Here is a 23,564-nt window from a genome sequence, read left to right as displayed (position 1 = left end):
GCTTCTTTCTGAATTAATGGATGGTTATTGACAGTTTTTATTACAGTAACTGCATCCCTGTCTCATGCAGTTTTATGATTATACTTTTGATTCTATAAGACATAACACAAAGAGAAGCAAAAAGGTGTGGACACACACTGAGAATGAGTGGCAATTAAAGTATTTATCAGTAAATGCATCCGCATTGAAGAGAACCTTCTTTTTATTCTTTTGCGGTGCAATCTGTACATTGAAAGGGTGAAAATCATGTCACATTATGATATCCAGTTACCCATACCTCTCAACTCTATAGATTTTCACAGAATGTCCAAATTTTTCTCTCATATTGTTGGTTTGTTCCTCATAAAATTTGTGATTTACTGGCAAATCATTGAGAACTGAAGTGAATAATACTATATAATGACAGACACTAGAGTTTCAGACTTCAAATCCTTCAGAAAATACATAATAATTCAAAACCTGTTATACTAGCAACTCTCTAAGTTTATAGGAGCAATATTTAAATTGTCCATATTTTTGGACCTTTGACCCCCATTGTTTCTGTCTTTGTCCAGATTTCTTGCACTGACTTTGAGATGTATGATGTTACTATATTAGCAACTGCTATACCAACATCAGCCTGAAAGAAAATTCTCCTTCATCAACATATATAACAAATTGCAGAAATCTTTAAGGTTAGGGATAAACTCAAACTGAGAAGATTAAATAACTGAGTGAGAAGTATAATGCTGGATAATATTTATAAACATTAAAGCTCACTAATTTTCCTGTTGTTCCACTAATTTATATTTTGCTAATGTTGTTTCATGACAAATATCTAAATGACACTAGTAGTGTTTCTGTTTTGTCTGGATTCATCATTAACATACTGCATGACATGTAGATCTTTATTTAAATAAAACACAGGGGTTCAGGGAAGTAAATAGTGTGGGAAGAAATAACCAGGGAATTGTTATGGCTAGGCTTGTATAGGCCCTAGGGCTGATAGCTTAGTACCAACCTATGAACCTATGAACCTATGAACAAATGGAGGCTTTTCATTGATTGGCATGAAACTGAGACAGTGCTGTGTCATGTATGAGTGGATGACAGCAGGATTTTATGATCTGGTTGGTGGAAGACATTAGATTTAGAATAATTTTAAATAAAAGTATAACAGAACAAGCAATCATATTTAGGGAAGCTTATAGACAATAGGGTCACTGTGAAACTCACATGTTAATTTGGGAGCCTGCTAGATGTCAAAGAGTATTTAGTTGGTGTATCCCAACCTACTATGAGGGCAACGAGTGAGATATGAATGAGGCAGACCTTTCAACTATACCTAGGCATTTACCTGCCTTTTTTAGGACTGATTTACCTTTCACATGATAGCTCTGTTTTTGCAGGTTTATTCATATTTTCAGGCTTAATTTGGCCCACCACATGATATTCTGTTTTCCTTATCACCCCTAATTTTAAAGCTGTTTTGTATATAGGATACCAGACTACATGACTAACATAATGATGGCACCAACACTTTGATGAAAAAGATCCACATACAGAGCCAGATCATGGTCAAATGTAACCGTATACAAGGTAATTGAAAGGGTCCCCCACTAGCCATACCGATATCCCATTACTTGACTCTCTCTCTGCAAGTACCATAAAACACTGTTCAAACCTATCAGTGTGCTTATTATTTTCTTCTTTGCTTTTAAAACGATTACAGAGGTTTGGATTTAATTTAAAACATTTCAGAGTTTTTTAGAAAAAGTGCTGAGAGTCATTTGTAAACAAAATAAAGCACTGTCATTAAAAACAGGCTTAGAATAAGCAGCAATAAACTTATCTTCCCTTGGAACTCACATATATTAAAAATGCATCTATTAACCCATTAAACTGCAAGTGATATGCTGAGATTCATATATAAACATCATGTAGTGAAGCCCTAAACAGTGGCTATGTGAAGGGTGCAGGTTTTCAAAAAACAAATGCATAACACATTTACTAATAGCCTGGTAGAGCCCATCATACACATATTCATTTCAAAGGGAATTTCTACCTTCTAGTAACGTGCCGTGGGCAAAGTTACTCAGCAGACAAAGGCTGAAGAACTCATACTCTGCACTACAGCAGCACATACAGACAGTGCAACTACTTACCAAATCAGCAAACACTAATACCAGCTTTTCCAAAAAGACTGTGTTGCTCCATTTTGGCTATGATAAGCTCCAGATAGTCTTTTTCTCTCTCTTATTTGCTCTTTGTGGCTGTAAATATTAGCCAATTAATGAAAATGAATGAATGTGGAGAAACTGGAGCCTTCAGACATCAAAACAAAGCAGCCAATCGTACCCAGGCAATTAGGATTGGGATATGTGTTGGACAGTTTCATTTTTTTCTTTCCTTTTTTAATGTTTCAAGTGCCAGCTGTTTAGGCCATCTGGTGCTTCATCTGGCCCTAATCACATGTTTCATCTCTGTTTTTCAAGGCAAAATTAAATGCCTTTGGGAGGTAGATTTTTGCAGTACCATCCATTATAGTCTACAGATCTTGCTTTTGGTTTTCAGTAGTACGATTATGTAGAAGGGCCAGTTTGAAGGAGATTGGAGACTGTAAAGTGGTGACCGGGGAAAGTGTAGTTAGGCAGCATAGGATGGTGGTTTGTAGGATGATGTTTGTGATCAAGAAGAGGAGGAGGAGTGTGAGGGCAGCACCAAGGATCAAATGGTGGAAATTGAAAAAGGGTAATTGTGAGGTGGAGTTCAGGGATGTGTTAAGACAGGCACTGGCTGGCAGTGAAGAGTTACCAAATAGCTGGGTAACTACATCAGAGCTAGTAAGGGAGATGGCTACAAAGGTGCTAGGCATGACATCTGGACAGAGGAAGGAAGACAAGAAGACATGGTGGTGGAATGAGGAAGTACAGGAGAGTATACAGAGAAAGAGGTTGGCAGAGAAGAAGTGGGATTGTCAGAGAGATGAAGAAAGTAGACAGGAGTATAAGGAGATGAGGTGCATGGCAAAGAAGGAGGTGGTGAAGGCTAAGGATAAGGCATATGAAGAGTTGTATGAAAGGTTGGATACTAAGGAGGGAGAAAAGGACCTGTAAAAGTACAAGCTACGTATTTAACATGGTGTAAATTTTCAAACATAAAGAAAGCTATTTCATTGTCAGTTTAAGTGGAGCTCAGAATAACTTAGGGTTATCTTCTTGGCTGGCAGCAATGAGCTGTGGGAAAAGCAGAACAAGAGTTAATACTAATGAAATCAAAACCATATTGTCACTTACTAAAGAGAAAAGATTTGAAGGGGTTCTCTGATACAGTACACTCTCCTGTACTTAGCAGGCTGTTTCTGCCAGTGAAGTTAGATGACTGCCTGTCTCTCTTGTAGCTCCAAATCTTTATTTCTGGAAAAGTTTAACAAGAGAAATCTATTTTGGTTTTGAGAACTTTATTTTAGGATATCATGATAACAAATGTTGTTGTTTCTATAACATAAATGATTAATGTTTTTTTTTTTAAGTCTTTCTACTCTCTCTGCTGTGAGCAGAGCAGAGATGACCAGGAATGTGACTTTACTGCTACACAGTGCTAGAAGTTATATTATACAATGACCCTCCATTAATATTCCAAAATGTGCATGCTGATTGGTCAGCGTGCCCATTGTAAATCAGACTTATATGATTGGAAAAAGGTCTGGTCGCTCAGACTTTTTCCATTAGTATAAGTCATTTATTTATTTTTTTTACAGCAATGGAGAACAGAAGAGCTCCATTACTGTAATCTCGCTATGTTAAACGGGTTTAACATAGTGAGAAAGATTTTAAAAAAAGCAATGGAGAAAGGAAGATCTCCGTTGCTTTTTTTTAAAGCTATCTTGCTATGTTAAACTCCTTTAACATAGTGAGACACCTTTTAAAAAGCAACGGAGATCTTGTTTTCTCCGTTGCTTCCACACACAGCTCTGATGTACTGCATAAGCATATGCATGCGCAGTACATCAGAACTGCCTCAGAATAAGAAACAGCTGCGGAAGGGCATCATGGAGGCATTATACAATGCCATTATTTAAGAAAAGTAAGTATTTTTTTCTTAAATAATGTCATTGTATAATTGCAATAACCCACTTCTGGGTGTGGTAATTCTGGATTTACCCACGGTTGTCTTTGTTTGGCCACTTGGGCTTTGCCCCCGTGACCAAACCACACCAACATTGGGTAAATCCAGCATTACCCATACCCAGGCGTATTGCTTAAATAATAAACTGGCAGACATGGAAAATCTTATTCCTGCAGAGCTCTTTCATAGTACTAGAGCTACTGAAATATGGTTTAGCTCACTTAATCGTTTAGCATAAATTTAGAAACTACAAAATGTGTGTGGGATTACCACTTTCATAAACAAGGCAGATTAATTATTACCTGCTTTTTAATTATTGTTTTAAATCTAATTAAATCAAATCAGAGGTAACCAGAATTTAATCATACTTGGCATTTTGATGAGTTAAAACCTCTGTAACAGTGAACATTGGGACTTTAAAATAAGAATTTAATTTAGTGCTCTGCAAAATCTAGGTAGGTACAAGACACCAACTTTGATGTAAGATAGAAATGTAACAATAAGAGTATCATATATATCATATGATTGTGAATATAAATCTCTTATCAGCAGTATGCTCATTGGCCATCATTCCATTAAGAACTCTAAGCCTGCCAGGGTAATTATGACAAAATAAAGTATGGCCCGAATGTATCGGTTGGAAAAAGAAAATGGCTGCTGCCTCAGTAAGAGATATCTGGAACTGTTTTTCCATAAAACTGAGGATATCATTTCAAAATGAATCTGCACTGGTAGCTCTCACCTACCAAATGACATATCTGCCTTAGTTAAACCGAACCTACGTCAATTCAAAAAGAAACATCATTGGGATGTCAATGCTCTGAGTGGGTAAATTGGAACAGCTAAAGGACAGTAGCAGATGACCAATAGAAGCATGTGGGTCTCCAATCCTTCATGACTAAATTATTGAGGAGGTAGCCCTTCCTCAAGTTCATCTTTATACATGTGGCCACATATGTAAATAGTAGCTTTACTGTAGAAACCATATATGTATAATATGTTGTCATGATGTGGTAAGGGCAGATAACTAATCAGGTGACCAGTATAATGTTAGGGCACCATTGTGAGTGCAGGTGTGAAACAGTGTTCCAGTGCAGTGCTGCATCCTGTTCTGTGGAGTAAACATGGTACTTGTGTGGTTGGTCAACTGGCTGCAAACATATGTAAATATTAGGGAGACTGCAGACAGTTATTGACTATTTCAGTTTGTTCCTCCCTCAACAGTCTATGTGAGCAGGTCAGGAGAGGTACAGGACACTAGCAGATATCCTAAGTAATTTCTGCTTGTTCACAGGCAAGGTGTGTGGCTCTCCTAGCCATTGCAACTACAGTTGTGAAGACATATTCTGTCTTCTGCTTTATTTATTTTCACACTTTATATGCATATGCTATATCCTGTGCATTTCCTGTATGTTGAAAAAGGTGTAATTGGTTTACAGGAAACGGTGAATTATATCAAATTGTAATAAACAGTAAACAACAAACATAATGAGTAGGCATTTTGTGCCATAGATGAGCATGCAGAAATAAGGTAATACATTATAAATGCAACTATATTGTTATGTACCTACATAGCAACTGAACATTTGCAGTAATTTGTTTCCATTATTTTTCTTTTTGCAGTGAAAAATCATCTGAAAGATAGCATACAATAACCAACATGATTTCTATGACAAGTCAGTAATAACTCTGATTCGGATGTCTGAGCACTTCTTTGTTCACTGGGATGGCGAGCATGCAGTCATGACTTCCAGCCTCTGGAACTTCAATTTCTCCACATTTAAGTCAGTATTAACTCCGATTCCAGATGTGTGGGTACTGCTATACTCACTGGGCTGCCAAGCCTGCAACCATGCCTTCCAGCATCTGGAGCTTCAACTTCTCCACATCCAATTTGCAAGTGCAACGGATCATGGAAAGAAGGTTGCATGGAATGCACTTCTGCAGCTGCTATCAGGCAAATGCAATATGTATCCTGACCCAGACATCAAAGAGTTTCACATAACAAGCAATGACACCATGACACAATCACTTGGAGGATAAAGTTCCACAGAAAGACAATTCTCAATCCATTATATGATCAGGCATCATACCTCAGCAGCACTGGAGACAGGAATAGAGATATCAGGCAAGACTGAGACTGTAGAACAGCTTCATGCATGGACTTCTATACATCTATTAACGCATGGATTTCTTGTATGAATGAATCACCACTAAAGGTATGCAGTTGCTTTTGAAAGTTTGAGTTCATGTCAATGGCAAAGGAATAATGATCTTAGGCAGTGCATTCTGTGATAGCAGCAATAAAAAGCACCTTGGGGACTGCATGTGATAAGAATAACTTGAAACATCACCGTGACTAGTTGCATTCTTGGCCTGGTTTTAGGAAATTAAGAAAATGAAGGCATTGTTTACATTGTTATTAAAGTCAAAAATCTAGTGGTAGGGTCAGGCATCAAATTACATATTAGATCAAAAATACAGCATCACACACCATTGGGAAAGAATGAAATTATATTACTTTGTGTTGTAATTTATGACAAAATGACATGTTTTACATATGCTGAAATATATCCCTGACTCATAGAATGTCATCAGCATGAAGCACCATGTTACACAGAGGGGTATCTGCACAGAAATAGGGAGGTATGGGTCCATCTGAGACTGATGGAAATAATGACTTTCACATTTGTCTATATGCATGGCTATGGCTTTTGTATACTTTAAAATGAAACACAGAAACCTGCTAGGTGGTATGGTATAGGTCAGTGTGGAACAAGAGTTCAAACTCATTGTGAAAATGTATAGTCTGACCAGAATGTAGACCTTCAGGCACTAGTGGAAAGAAAAAGGAGATGATACTTTCATTTGTTAGAACATTTCTGAAATGTGTAGTAATTTTAATTTTTTCTGAAACTTTTTTAAGACTGTTAACAAAACGGTTTGAAGGTGATACATTAAATAATGAATCAGGATGTAAATAAATAAAGGTTACAAATGATCTGTGAGTCTGGGTAAGAAAGATACAAACAGATTTGAAATATTATATTCAACCTGCATGTTTTATGCTCATTACACTAATTTGCTGTTGTATAGTGTAGTATGTTGGTGTTTGGCTCAAGAATGAGAACACATGATGAAAACAACCAGTAATGGTAGAATTAAAGGATAAAAGCCCTGACTATAGCTCAGGTTACCTGAGTTTGGTCAGTGGCTTGGGTTATTGATGGAGTTGGCAGAAGGAATGATCATGCCCATCCTGGCGTGTGTAATTATCAGAGACTGTAGCATTCTGTTTGGAGGAAAAATTGATCCACTGAACTGTGGAGCCTGTATATAGCACACCCACTCATCAACTGATGGTATTCTTCATTGGCTGAGTTTATAGGAACATGCACTTGTGGAGGAAGAGCATTGTGACTCCTACAGTGGTGTGGCTCACATGTTCCCTCATGTGGGGAAGGATAAAACCAAAGAAATGTAAGTATTGCAGTATTGCAGGGATGCTGACAGGCACTGGAGTATCCCTCATGGCTGTCTAAATGATAGTCTCCTGTATGGCTTTTAAGTGAGGTCTAGTCTCATTGGGAAGGTTTGATATTCGGCAGTCATGGAAGCATAAAGGATAAAGATAAAAACAAACAAACACACATACTCACATACATGCACACACACACACATAAACACACACACGCACGCACGCACGCACACACACACCTACACACACACGCACGCATGCACACACACACACACACACACACACACACACACACACACACACACACACACACACACACACACACAGACTAATCTAATATGGAGTCACAGCTGATACCACAAATAAGACATAATACCTTTCTTTAGTAAAAATGCTATTTAATTTTTAATATTTGTTTTAATATTTCACTGGTATAAATACATGATTCATTAATGCCAACAAGTGTACACCATTCTGAGTGAACAGACAACACAAGCATAACTCATACCTTCTCTTCCTCTTACTTCAGGCTTTCCTACTTATTTGCATGCAGCCTTAACAACTGAGGGGGATTCATAAAAGTTACTACAAATTGTAGACAAAATTTATGCTTAGTATAATTTTTCTGTGTGACTAGAAAACACAAAAAATATGGTAGGGTTGTTGAATGTAGATTGTGTGCACTTATTGATATAAGTGCCAGTAATCAGAGAACAAGTAAAAAATAATTAAGCAAAAGAGCAGAAGATATGTGAGTGAACCACACAGACAGTAAATAAGTGATATTTGTCTATAATTCTAGTTATGAAAATATGGATAGTGTTAATATTTTTACCCATCATTTGTAAACTGACTTAGACACGGCCTGATGTCATATTCAATAATATGCAATACATGCTGTGAAAGTGCATTGGCCTGCAGTATTTCATGAGTAGAATTGAGCATGTAATACTTTTTTCTTAAATACAAATTAGAAAATATGATGCATTATAATAATTTACCTTTACTGATCAGTTCATATCACATGAACAGCATTGCTAAGTATCTGCAGAAAGCTGACATCAGTGTTTTCAGATTGCCACTGATGATATGGTCTCTGTCTATTTCATATTCAGCTACAGAGATATTGCAATTTGCTTAAAAGGCAAATGATTAAAAATATTATATTTTTCATACTTCTGTTAATGTCCTGACAATCAGGAATGATGCATTGTTGACTAAGGTTGTATTTTAAAGCTGACATCCAAACAGAGACATTTGATGCTAATAGTAACTGTTTACCCAAAATGTACCAAATAGATTTGGCATTTTTTGTGAAATGGGATGCAACACTAGCACCTTTTTGAAGATGATTGTGTCTAGAACTATTTTCATGTCACTTATGTAAATATCAGGGAGATTGCAGACAGTTATTCACTATTTCAGTTTGTTCCTCCATCAACAGTCTGTATGAGCAGGTCATGAGAGGTACAGGACACTAGCAGAAATCCTAAGTAACTTCTCTTGTTCACAGGCAAGGTGTGTGGCTCCCCTAGCCATTGCAACTGCAATTGTGAACATGTATTCTTTCTCCTGCTTTATTTCTTTTCACAGTTTAAGAGTTATAAACATTTGTTTCACACACACTTATAAAAATGGATTTCATGACAAACAGATCCTGTTAAGAGCTAGCATTTATCAACGCCTCCAAAGTGACTTAGTCTGGTTATTTATTAGTTTGCCTGTTGTATTCTTTTATATGCTCTTTGTTAGCTTATTTATACTGTATCATCAATACTGCACTTATATTTTGTTGTTAATTCCATACTTGTTTTGTCTTTTTCCATGATCTGTAATTAAACATTGTTGGTCTGTGCTTTTGTATTTTTGATTATTATATTTAGGTCATGTCTAATGATGGAACAGTCTACTTACATGCTCAAAATAAATAATAAAACAACTTTTTCCAGTACTGTTGCACACTGGTCAACAGCTTAATTTCAGCTCTTCTAGTGTGAAAAAGAAACTGATAAATATGAGCCAGTAATTCTGCCTGTTTTTTTTCCCCACAAGAAATATCTTTATTAAACTATCATGTGTGACACAGATAACCTTACAGTTATATAAAAGAAAATAAATCATAGCGGCACAATTTCAGTTGTAAACATTATACCTTACAAACCATGCCAACACAACTGTAGCCACAAACATACATCACTTTTAATATATCTAGTCACTGTCAGTCAACCAGTGAGTAGCTCATTCAGATCCTGACTTCTTTTAAACATCGTTCCTCCTCTGCATGTAGTGGTCCCACATTTCCCATGTTTTCCTGTGTAATTTACTCCTACCCTTTTCTAAAGATCCTAGTTCCAGTTGTTTTATCTTTGTTACTATTTTTGTTACTTCTAGTAAAGTTGGTTTAAACTTTGATTTCCATTTTCTAGTTATTGCCTTTTGGGCAGCCATAATAATTAGACTCAGCAAGGCCTTACTACGTCTAGGCAATTCCAACTCTGTGTCTGCCTGTTTAAGTAAAATTCAGTTACTGGCTACAAGGTTCACTGCCTGGATGCCAGCAAAGAAGAAGAAACTTAGAAAGTCTGAAGGAAAATGAACTACAAATGGTGAAGAGAATACACCGACTGGGAAAAACCCTGCAGCTCTTCAGCAAAATCTTTTCAAGCTCCAGCTTTGGTACACTTGGTGGCTTTCCAAAATTCAGAGGAAAACATAAGTCAAATGTGTTCAAAGTTACTTAAAATAACTGAAACATTGAACAAGTATATTACCTGAAATAACAAAAGGCTGTAAAAATGGAAGAAGCTTTAAACAGCTATTCGGATGAACTGATGAAACTGCAAAACTCAGAGGTCGAAATGAAGAACAGGCTGTCTGAGTATGAGACTGCTCAAGAAGAGCTGTTTTAAAAAATGATAGTATTACAGGACAGAGCATGCAGAGAAAGCTTGAGATTTTCTGTTGTACAGGAGAAACTAGAAGGAACAGACTGTAATCATTTTAGGAAAACACAAATAAGTAACTAGACTAGTATTCCACCACAGGATTTGTTAGTTGAATGGGTACAGTGTGTGTATGCTCCAAAGCTGGCCATGAGAAAGCAGCCAAGACCTGTATTAGTAAAGAGGAAATCATACAGGCAGAAAGGGTTGATCCTGAAAAATTGTGGCAGAAGGACAAATTATTAAAAATTGGAGACAGTAGAGTGTTTGTGGAAAACTATTATTTACTGTACAGAAGGCAGAAGAGAAGCAATTTCATCCCAGCAATCAAGGAATGTCAAGGGGCAGGCATGACATTCAAGCTGCTATTTCCATCTGACTTTGGAATATTTTTCCTTGAGGATCAAAGTTATTTTTTGATATAGAACAGGCTAAGAGGGGAATGCAAAAGTTTGTCCAGCAAGGGTGTGCCATCAAACAGAAGAGGACATGGCTTTTCATTCTTCTGAAAGTAAGGCTCATAGAGAGACTTTTCCAGTGAAATGTTTTACAATGTTCTAAAGGAAAGTGGGTGAAAGACAGAAAAAAAAGCAAAGGAGCTGAATAGAAGATTTAAAGTACCTTAAGCTTGAAATGGAGTCTGGGGTTGGGAGATAAAGGTTAGCAAGAAGACCGGCAACACTGAATTTAGTGAATAAATGTGATACTATAAAGCATCAATCACAATAGGGAAATGGCTTTATAAGAAAAAGTGGATAAGAAAGATTTTTTTGTTGGCTTGGTTAAACGTCTTTGTTGACTGACAGGCATATGCCCCATTTCATGTCATTACGGTTTGGAAGGGCACTAAAAGGGAAAAAAAAAAAGAGGGAGAAAGATGGAAAAAGTAACTACAAGTAAAACAATGTGTGCCCTTAACAACATTTTTATGTATTATATATATATAAAATGCTGTAATATATATATATATATATATATATATATATATATATATATATATTGCATGTTATGTAGTATTTTCAGTGATTCAAAAGGAAAAGATTTTAATCCCAAAAAGACACTTTCTTTGAACGTAAAATCAATTTAATAATTTTTTTCACGTTTTCATCACTTTAAATAAAGTAACTTCTTCAGACACACAGATAAACAGCAATTACATTATTTCTGCACCATTTAAACCATGTAGCATGAAGTCATGTGACTAGTATCAGCAGTGAATTAAAGGTGCAAAACACAGTAATTCAAACCCTGTTAACGTAAATCTTAAAACACATACTACCTTGAATAAAAGATGTGTTTGCAATCGGTGTACAATATACAAAAATTGTATTAATGTCATAAATGAAAAGTTAAAAATACACTATCGTGTAAGGTTTCTTAATTTAAGCAAACATAAAATATTACAATTCTCATTCAAGCCAGGCAAGCAAAAAGCATTAAGTGCTAACTGCCATTCTAGTTCTCGTACCTCTAATAGTACTGGGTATGGGCCACCTCTAATGTCAGGAAGTACCTGGTCAATAGCTTGGAATGTGAAACTATGTCCACCATTTGATGAAACATGCTTTGCTAAAGCATTTTCTGTTTTATTTTTGCTAATCACATAAGAGTGTTCATAAATTCTCTCACGAAGCTTCCTGTCCATTTTCCCTATATAGAAAGCCGGACATAAGATACAGGAAGCTAAGTAAACAACACTCTTGGACTCACAGTTCAACTTATGATTGATGTAAAATTTACTTGTATTCAGTACTCCAAAAGAGTTACCTGCTTTTATGTGTTTACACATCCTACATGCTCCACACATAAAAGTTCCAGTAAGTCTAGAAGTAGGTTTAGTGCTTTTAATTTCAAAAAAACATTTTAAATTAGTACCTCTTCTATAAACAATATTGGGTAACTGGCCAATTCTGTCAACTAGGGAAGAATCCTTATAAAGGAAACTCCAATTTTTATGGAGAATTAATCAAAGTTGGTCACTGTCTTTACTAAAGGTGGTTATAAAAGTGTTACATAAGGAAATCTCCCTAGTTTGCTGAGTCATTAAAAGTTTTATAAGAGTAACCAAGTCATTATTTAGTGACTGTGTAATTCTTTGTAAAAAATAGAGTTTCCTTTATAAGGATTCTTCCCTAGTTGACTAACTAACTTTTGCATAGGTAAGTGTCTGAATTAATGCTCTTGGCTTAATATAATGACATTATTTGTGAATACAACTGGGTTTTAAAAAAAATGAGAGACAACAATGAAATAAATACTTATCTTTAAGCAAATAAATGTTCAGTGCCAATTGAGAAATCTGGAGTTGAGTGTAATTGTATATTTTGCTCTTATGTTTCCATCAAAGCAAACTAACGGTGAAGTCAAAAAATTGACAGGTTCAGACATTGTTTGCTGAGAGAAAACAAAAATAAAAACAAAAAAACATACATGGGCGAACACGTCAGTAAACAAAAGTTTGAAATTCTTGGAAGTGATTAAGACATAGCAGCTTTTCTGGTAATGAAATACTTTAATATATTTACTATAACATGATATCATTTATTTTTTTTTTTAAAGTTAGCCAGTGCACTTTTTCTTAAGACTAAAAGTTACTGTTTTCTGAAAGCATGAGGACAGGCTGTAACATTTGTCTTAGCATGGATAACCTTAATTTTAGGCTAGGTTTTGCCTGTGAGACAATTTTTCCTAGCAGGATGGTTAAAATTTATTGTCTGAATATGTGTGTATTTTTGTGTGTTTGTTTTAAGATAATAGGTTATGGGGTATTCTAAGAGTGTTTTTTGAGAGTTTCCATTAAAACAAAGAGTCTTGTAAAATGTATCATAGGTTCAAATGGAGTTGACAAGAAACTACTGTATAAATTCTCACCTTGCCAGACATTAGTGAGTACGTGTAACACAAAAACTGGAAATAGACATTTAAAAAGCTGTCATATATAATTGGCAGGAAAAATAGCATATTATCATACTAAACATATTAAGCATATTATTTCGGAACATGAATGGCCTCGCAGGTATAGGCCAAAAGAAAAGTGTATTGAATTATATTAAGAAATGCATAATGTAAATACCAATGCTATAGGAGAATACTTGGAATAAAGGGAACATGGTGTTTTGATGAAGAAAGGTATTCATGAAGGATATTTAGCACAGTATTGAGACAAAGGAAAAAGGGAATACTTATACTAATTACTAGAAGAGCTCTAATAGTGATAGAAAATGAAAAATATAATAATGGTAGATTTGTGGTTGCAATTGGCTACTGGCAAGGGAAGGGAATTATGCAGGTATCTATTTATATTCCACCTACAACTGCTATTCTGGAGCTTAAGAAAATTTGGGTAGAAATAATCAGCTTTCAGCAGGGAATATTACTTATAGGTAAGGAATGGAACTTGATTTGCAACAGTGAGGATGTATCTGGGGAGCAAGAAGAGAAAATATAACAAAAGAGGGTAGATTTCTAAACACATTTATGAAAATATTCAGCATGGAAGATGTGCATTTAGTAGAGAATTTATAAATTATTAAAAAAAAACCCAACAAAACCAGTTATTCCAAAAAGTCCAGGAATTTAATGTAAAACACTCAACCCTCTAGCGCTTCGGTAAATACACCTTTAACAGAGTTTAAAATACAACTGCATGAAGACACATTTATACATAAAAAGATAAAACAATTAAATTGCTTAATTAAATAATAATTCAATTAAATTAACAATTTCCAATTAAGGTCACTGTTAAGTCCATTAGGGATTAAAGTATCATATTTCAATATTAAAACTGCCTCCTTATAAAGCAATTGATTTTTCAGGGACATACCCAATTTAATTTTAACTTTTTCAAGAATACTGCCTTTCAGGCAACTACCATCTCCTTGGTGGAACAAATCAAAATGTGTTGCCAATGGGCTCTCTTTTTTTTTATTCTTAATATCTCTAAAGTGTTCTTGTAGCCTAACCCTAAAAGTTATTTTAGTTTCTCCCACATAAAACAAATTACAATCACATTTTAAAATATATATAACTCTTTCAGTAGCACAAATCTATGTGACTTTAGGGTTAAGTGGAACCTGATTAATATAAGAAAAAATGTTTCAGTATACCTGTAAACAGAACAATGTCAACAAGGTATAAGCCCAACATCAAGAAGCTGAGTAAGCTGTACCTGTACCGGTGGTAAAACATAACTATATACCACCATATCTTTAATTCTCCTACCTCTTTTATATAATACAATGGGCCTGTTAGGCATACTATGACATAAATCCTTATCCTGTACCAAAAAATTCAAATAGTATAAAACAATATCCACCACTCTATTGACAAACACATTATAAGTTGGCACAAAGAACACTTTTAAAGATACATTACTCCCATTTCTATTTGATCTGCCTCTTACATTATTATATTCATTGTAATAAACATCAGTAATACATTGCTCTGAGTATAAATCATCAAAGCTAGCTTGAACAAGTTGTATATCATACCTCCTTTTTTTAAACATTTCAGAAATAATAAATAACTCACATAAAAAAGCATCATGATCATTATATAACCTACTAATATCTAACATTTCATTATATGACAAATCTTTAATCAAATGGGGGGGGGGGGTTGCAACTTCTCCCATTTAAACAATGATTAATTTATTTATACATTATTCCCCAAGGTACAACAACTGGTCTAGACTAGACATAAATTATGTTTCACAAGAACATGTGCACTTAATTGAAAGATTCGACACCTATCCAATAAGTATTTCAGATCATGCAACAATAACTACTAAGATAAAAATGCAGGGTAGTGAAGTGCAAATGAGACACTGATGCTTGCCCACATTCCTGTTAAAAAGAGAGGAATTTAGTAATGGTAACTGGAAATTATTAGAGCATTATTAGGGAAGATAGACATTTCTTCAGAAGTTATAGCAAGTGAGTTGAATAAAATGAAAGTGAAGTTTAAAAGTAAGGTAGAAATAAAAGAAAAAAGAGATGTGGTTAAGAAGTAACACAAATTTAGAGGGACTGACAAAGGTTAAAGAACTGCAGAATAAGGGGTACTTCACAGACCAAGAAGAGGTGCACATGCAGTGATAAAGAGAAAATAAGGGAGTATCTGTATAATATGCATGAGTTTAGAAAGATTATAGGTTCATAGGTTCATAGGTAGGTACTAGGCTATCAGCCCAAGGGCCTACATAAGCCTAGCCAACACAGTTCCCTGGCTTACACCACCCAAGAAAGTTATTTTCCTGTACCACTGTCGAGCAGAGACCCAGAAGTGATCCCTGGGGTGTATTTCCTATTTCCCATCCACTCATCAAGATTTGTCTTGAAGAGTGCTAATGAAGAACTTTGATTGACATAGCTGGGTAGCCTGTTCCAGAGTATGGGAAGTCTCTGGGACAGGAATCTATGCCTCCAGCATGTCCTGTTTATTGTGGTGACAAGGTTTAGGTCCCTAGAGCATATTAAGCAATTGTTTTTTGATAACTCTAGAGAACAAAACATTTTATCATAATGACTAAGGCAACAGAAGAAAGGGTTGTTGCTAAACTTAGAAAGCCTATAGCAAGAAAAATGAGCAGAGGTCATGTAAAGATATTAAAAATAGTTCCGAAATTTTATGAAAATTTGTATAAAGCATAGGAATATGGAAATTGAGAAAAAGCACACATGGAAATATTTAGGGATGACTTATGTATACCAAGGTTAGAGGGAGATGAGGCTCAACAATTAAAAAGATAAGAGGAGATGGCACCAACATCCTGGAAGAAAGTTGTGGTGTCTGTAATAAATAAAGATGGTAAAGGCCATCAGACCTAGCCTCATATAGGGTCATTTCAATTTTTGAACTACAATTATAAAGTGTTTGTCTATAACCGCTACAAAAATGGCAGAGGTGTTGTCAAAATTGATAAATATGGATCAATATGGTTTTGTGGAAGGGGGAGACATACTTTCAACAACAGTAATTGAACAATGATGATCCAGAGGAAAAAAATGAAGGAAAATACTGCTGTTGTTGCTGGGTCTTAATGAAGAGAAAGTATTCAACAGAGTAAGCTGGGATTTTATGTGAAGAGCAATAGAAGCATTTGCATTCCCTGATAAATAATATGGTTAACTATGATGATATCTGAGAGACTGGAGACAAAATTAAAGTAGGAGGGTGCCTCTTTGATAAGTTGTGTCTGAACAGAGGAACCAGATAGGGGTGTCATCTTTCCCTTTTGTTATTTGTGTTAGAGATAACAAAGTACCATGCTAGATGGCTTTGGGGGTCATTTTAAGCCTAGCTAACTTTTTAATGGTGAAAATCAAACTCTGTACATTGTATTCTGCGAGGTAAAAACCTTAACCATTATACCAATATCCAACCCAATTAGAGCCATTGACAAAGAAAATAAAGGACTCATAAATTCAAGGATATAATTGGCATGGTAATCAAGAACATTTTTTTAGATGATATTACATTGTACCTGATAAAACCAGAAATGGACATCTCAGTGTTGTAAAAAATTCTGAGACAGTTCCATGTATTTTTGGGATATAAAATTAAGACAAAAAAGGCTATAGCTATAAATGATGTACCTCCTCATGAATTGGATCAACAATACCCATATTTATTGAAACATGATAAAATAAAGTATTTTGAAGTATGAATTAAAAAGGATTCTGTTATGGCAGCTAAGGATATGATGGAAGACACTAAAGAAAAGATAACGTAAAAACTGAGAAACTAGAAGCTCTTGTTTATGGATATGGATAGCAAGATAAAATCAGTGCAAATGTATTTATTCCCTTTAGCTTTATATAAAGGTGAATCATATTTTTATAAACAAGAGGAGATGTTGTGGACAGAAATTAATAAAGAGTTGAAGGATTTTATCTGGGAGGGGGAAGGACAAGGATAAAGTGGGATAAGCTGATCCTTCAGATCAAACTAGATTCATAGGTGTTTACTAGGCTAACAACCACAAGGGCCTTTTTAAGCCTAGCCATGCATCCCCAAAGTTGATTTACGATTACTTGATTTGAAGGGATATTTTAGAGCTACACAGTTAAGAATCATATACATAACACAAACAGAAAGTTATAATTCAGTGTGGAAGGGGATGATGATGATGAAGTAGAGGGTAAATTCAAGAGAGTGGGATTCTGGATGCAGATTTCTGAGGATAATAACACAGCTATACAGAATATTCTATTCACAAAGTAGCAGAAAGTAGTCTTAAGAACTAAGCCAAAACGAGAAGGGAGAAAGGAGATTCTGCCAATAGGATTGACTACAATTAGGGGTATAGAGCATAGGAAAGAGGGATCAGCAATTTACTGGAGAAAACTGGCTAAGGAATCAAGGTATTGGGAGCAAATAACTGGAGTAGGAAATGTAAAAAGAGTGGGAAGAAGCCAAGTAGACATTTGGACTGCAGGGTAGAGACTGTCATCCCTATCGGGATTGATATCAGAGTATAGGCAAAGAGAAATGTACAGTGGGATCTTAAGTGAAAGAGCTGCTCTAGTAGACTTTTTAGTTGAATTTAGAATAAAAGCTGCTGTTAAAAAAGGGATAATTAGTAGGACATATAAATATTGCATGATAACTATAGAAATCAATCAGAAGAGGTAAGAAACGATTGGAAAGAGAGATTTGTTAAGCAATTCCAAAAAAACAGTGGGAGGATATATGTAAGGCTCACAAATATGCAACAATGTCTACAGGATTAAGGAGTTTTGCTTGGAAATATTTTCATAAGTATTTTATACTCCAAGCGGACTCCAAATATTTTTTAATCGGGTAGATGGCAAATATTGAAGGTGTGACGGGGATGAAAGAGTTAACAGGGGACATATGTTTTAGGAGTGCAATGACTTGGCAGGCTTACAAAATTCCCTTCAGAGTACTCTGTTGGAAATATATGTTGAGCAAGCAGGTGTAACTATAGAAATTATTAGTTTTTTGAGCTGGGATACAGGATATGAATTGCCTAAACATAAGGCCTTGTTAAGTTTAATTCTGATGGCTGCCAAAAAAGAAATAATAATTACTAGAAAATGGAAATCAAGGTTTAAACCAACTGTATTTAAAGTACTGAATATTATAAGAGAGATAAAATAATTGGAAGTGGCATCATTAGAAAATAGTAGGAGCGAATGTCATAGATAAAAATGAAAATTGCAGGAATAATACTTTAAGAACAATGTTTTGGAGGGAGAATGACATTTAAGGAAGGCAGGGATTGATCAATTTATGTAACGTTGGAATGATGATAAATGTATAAGCAAATACATATGTATAATGCTTGTAACTATGAACATGCTAACATGGCCTGTTTTCTTTTATATAAATGTATGTTTGCCAGTGTCTTAAGTGATATTCAATAAAGGTGCTGAAAAATAAATAAAATAGCACTAATAACAGCAAACCTCTAACCCCTTCTAGTTGAGTAATACCTTTGAAACATTTTGTCAGGAGCATACATATAAAAACATCATACTGAGTAACTATCCAGGACAGTGATGTATAAAAGACTATAATGACATTATTAGAACAACCTGAAATCCCTTTCCGTACAACACGAAACACACATTACAAAAAATTACCTACCATGGCAACTAACTAACCAAAGGAGAGTTATAACCATATTTAGGTCTTTAATCACAAATCTCTGACTTAATTGAAGCATTCCTATTCAAGCCCCAACATTATTGATGGCAAGAACAATTTGCTTCCTAGAGGTGACTATGCGATAATTGGCCACATTGTTTGCCAGTCATTGTTTTTATACCACAGGATAGGTCCTGTAGAGGTAGCTTAATAAAGTGTGTGTGTGTGTGTGTGTGTGTGTGTGTGTGTGTGTGTGTGTGTGTGTGTGTGTGTGTGTGTGTGTGTGTGTGTGGCAAGAATAGTTATATCAGGCTTTCCATTACCAGCGAACTTAATAATCCATAGAATGTTGATATTGACTCAGATGTCTAAGAAGAAAATCTGAAAAAGAGGCATTGGAGATTAGATCCTTATGGAATTTCACTGGTTATGCCAACTGGTGTATAGAATTAATCCCCAACCTCAATATTTAGATTTTCTCAATAAGATAATTAATAATCCAGTAGACTATAGTATTTCCAGAACAGACTCCTCATCAACATAAAACAAGCTTCACACATGTCCATATTCAAGCAGAACTTGGATTTATGGATGGAAAACATAAATTTAGCATAGGACTACCCTGTGTACTACTAATGGACAGAGACAGCTCCTAAAAGCTTTATTGCATGCATGTGTTCTCCCAAATTAGTTATGGTATAATCCCAGATTTTCTCATTAATGGTAATATTTAATTACTGACCATGGGATGGGTAAGACTAATTTCTAATCAAATGAGATAGGTTAAGCTGAGTACAAAAATGGAAACTGATTAGGCTGAAAATCGTCCAGAAGGACAGCTAGCCTAGTACGTACCTATGGACCTATAAATATTAAACTTGAACTCACAGTGTACCATTAATTTGTGTAAGTGGGATGGTACAATCCTTGTGAGTTGATAGTAATAGATACCTTTGTAGGTCTGAACTAAGCTACAGTCACTGACACCCCTCAAGTGCAAGGCTGACTTCTTCAAAGTAGTTGCACATATTTAGAAGGCATTATCTAGCCTTTTCAGAACTACAATGGTTTCTTTTCAGTATTAGTAAGTTTCATTATGTCCTTCTGAGCCATTTCCATTGACATCCTTTTCAAAGTGTTATATATGATATGTGTAAGGCTGGCAGGTTCCTGTAGCTGCTGTGAATCTTCCATTAAGGATGAGAATACTCTGGTCTGCTACCATGTGTTGGAATAAAGTATTTGAGAAAATATATGTGAAATAGCACACTTAGATGATGAGCAATGTTTTGTTTGACTTCCTGGGACAATGGAGCTGACAGTTTTGACATTATAAATCCTTTCTCTGTTAGATACTGGGTTATAAGTTCATAGGTTTACAGATGTGTACTAGGTTAATGACCAATGGGCTTTTTTAAGCCTACGCATGAATCCCAAGTCTCTGACAAGTTCTGGTGCCTTGATAAGTGTAAGCATGGGCTTGGGAGATGAAATGAAATGAGGCCTGGGAGATCAACCCTTTACAGGCTTTCTGTGCCCATTACAGATATAGGTTCCAAACTAGGGATGAATTTACTTTTCAACATCTAACTGTTGAAGTTACACGTAAATTGGGTTGGGAAGGAACTCTGCTTCACATGGATGGGGAGCCTGTTCCAGAGAAGGGGTATTCTCTGGGATAGGGATACATATCTGTCTCTCCAGCAGGTTTTATTTATATCACAGGCAAGGCTTAAGTCTTTAGAATGGGTGATCCTGGTGTTGTTGTTTTGTGGATATGCAGAAGGTCCATCAAGTTGGAGTCTGACAATGCCTTGTATGTCAGGCATGGATCACCCCTCAACAACCTGCAGGAGACAGAATACAGAGATAGGGCTTTCAGATTATCTGTAGAGGACATATTATTTGCACCCAGTATTCATTTACTGTGGCATCTCTGTGGATGTTCCAATTGTTCAATATGGCTGCTTAGCTGCATACCTAAGAAGACATTGTACTCAATGACAGGTCAGATGGATGCCACATACAGTGGAACAATGACTTCCTTGAACCTAGATACCATACCTTTGTTTACCTTTATTTATAAGTTGCACAACATGGAATGATTTTCCCACTACTGTAGGCATGTGATGGTCAAAGACTAGGTTACTATCTATGTGTGTCTCCAATTCCCTGACTACTGGGCTGACTTTTAGTGGTGTATTGTCAATAGTTACCAGGGATGGATGACTTCCCAAAGGATATTATTATACATTCCTTGACATTTAGTTTTAGTCCATGGTTCAGATATAAGTTATTTGTCTGTGTCAGCCCTTCCTGAAAACATTTCTGCTGGTGGGAGATTCTATGACTACTCCTTATTTCCAGTCATCTGTAGATTTGTTCAGCCAGAGTCCCTTGACATTGGTTTTGACTTCAGAGAAATAGATCCAAAAAAGGACTGGTTCTAGGAGGCAAAAAAGAGTAGTCCCAATAGGTCATCCATGGGGTTCTGTAATAAGGCAATCAAATGTTATTGATTTGATGAAATTAATATTATTTTACTGTCAAGGATATTGATAATATCTGGGGTTTCAGACTATACTTCACCATTGACCTCAGTGGAACTGCAGTCTAGAAAATCACTCATGCATTTGCCATATGTATAATTATAAAAAGTTTTTTTTTTTAATTTGGTTGTTGACATTTTGTTTGGGTAAAACTAACTTTATTCAAGTTGAGAGCAAAGCTTTATCTTTTTTCTTTAATTGATTAAAAATTCAATATGTGAGTTTTTGTTAATCTTTCCTCATATATAAATTTTATATGGTTATGCCTAGAAATATATCAAGGATGTTTTAAGATTTCATGAAGTTGCCTCGTTTTTCATGCTGGTGATTTTAGGAATGATCCCAGTTTATGCAGGTAAGGGTCATGCAGGGTTTGAGGTATTTCATTACACTCTCTTAAAATGGTGATACTACACACACGGCTAACATGATTTAAGATACATATGTCTACTTTTTCACTATCTGATTTTTTTTAAGAGAGGGTATGGTTGTTGGGGCTGTACAAATGGAGGGTGTGTTTATTAAGATGATAACAAGTTTATTATTATCCTGTTAACATTTTCACCAATTGAGCAAATAATTTTTGAATGCATAATGTATTGGAGATGTTGTGCTTATTTCATTATAGAGGTATAGTTGCCCCAATCAGTTATGGGGTAACAGAAGTCCACCAAAAATTAATTTTTATTTTGATATTGTTTCTGTAAGTTTAGTAATTTTGAGACTGGCAACTATACCACAATAGACCTTACAATGTTGCACACATCTTACTATTCTTCCCAGTTCTATAAGTGACCATTGTCCAGTTCTGTTTACTTGGTCATTTAAGACTAATAAACCTTTCTCCCAAATTGTTCTTGGATGACTGTTCCTTGAACACTATTTTCTCAATCTCAGTCCACAACTCAGTGTTATAAACTGGTCTCCTTTATACGTTCTTTAGGACCTACAGTAGCTGTATCCATTTTCATTAACACTCTATCCTCTTTCTTTCCTCATGCAGAAGATATAAGGGACAGGTATGCCCATGGTTATTAAATGACATTAAGAACCTCATAAACCAGGGACCATTGCTTGGTCTATCTAGAAACAAAACCAGTTGCTACAATTTGCCTCAACTTAACTCACTTACCTCTACAGTGTTTATATTACTATTTGCTGCCTCACTCCTTCAGTGATACTGGCATTGTTTGCCTTGTCCTATTTAAGCCTACTTTATTTGAAAAGCATACCACACACAGCACTTTTATTGCAATTTAATCATAGCACAGAATTTGTGATTTTCAGTGTCAAAATTAAGCTGTTTAAATATGATAAAATGATTATAGCTGAATGAGCAAGGCAAGAAGCTTCTTTAAATGCTTAGTGGAAAGATGTTTTGTTTCAAACATAACTTTTCTTTGACTATGAACTCCAGACAATTGCAATCCTGCCTGCCTGCAGTCTGAAATAGAAACCACCTTAACTGCCTGCTGTTATGTTTTAATGACTTATGGAAACAAAGTAGAATAGTTACTAAATCCATTTGATCTCTCAGTTTGTGTAACAAATAAATTCTAGCAGTGTCAAACAATTTTGGAAAGCACTGAGATTACTCACAAGTCACTTCTGTAATGAATGTAATTTTGTAATTCCACTGATATGGCTAGTGGAATTAAAAACAGTAACTCTACGGAAGATCAGAAATCCTTCTTCATCTCCTCCATCATGGACACCATAAATTCTTTCAGTATTTCTGATAATTTACAAACTTCATTACATAATTTTCCTCAAACTCCAGAATACCCACTTGCTGAATATGCATATGCATATGCAGCAACCTTCCATTTTTGGGAGAGTTCCGTAAAAGAAGCTAACACCAAACTAAAACCTGTA

This window comes from Protopterus annectens, chromosome 2.part0 (assembly GCF_019279795.1).
Source record: "Protopterus annectens isolate FY-2018-M chromosome 2.part0, PAN1.0, whole genome shotgun sequence".
Classification (NCBI taxonomy): Eukaryota; Metazoa; Chordata; order Ceratodontiformes; family Protopteridae; genus Protopterus; species Protopterus annectens.
The sequence above is the reverse complement of the archived record's forward strand: the minus strand, read 5'-3'. Positions refer to the sequence as shown.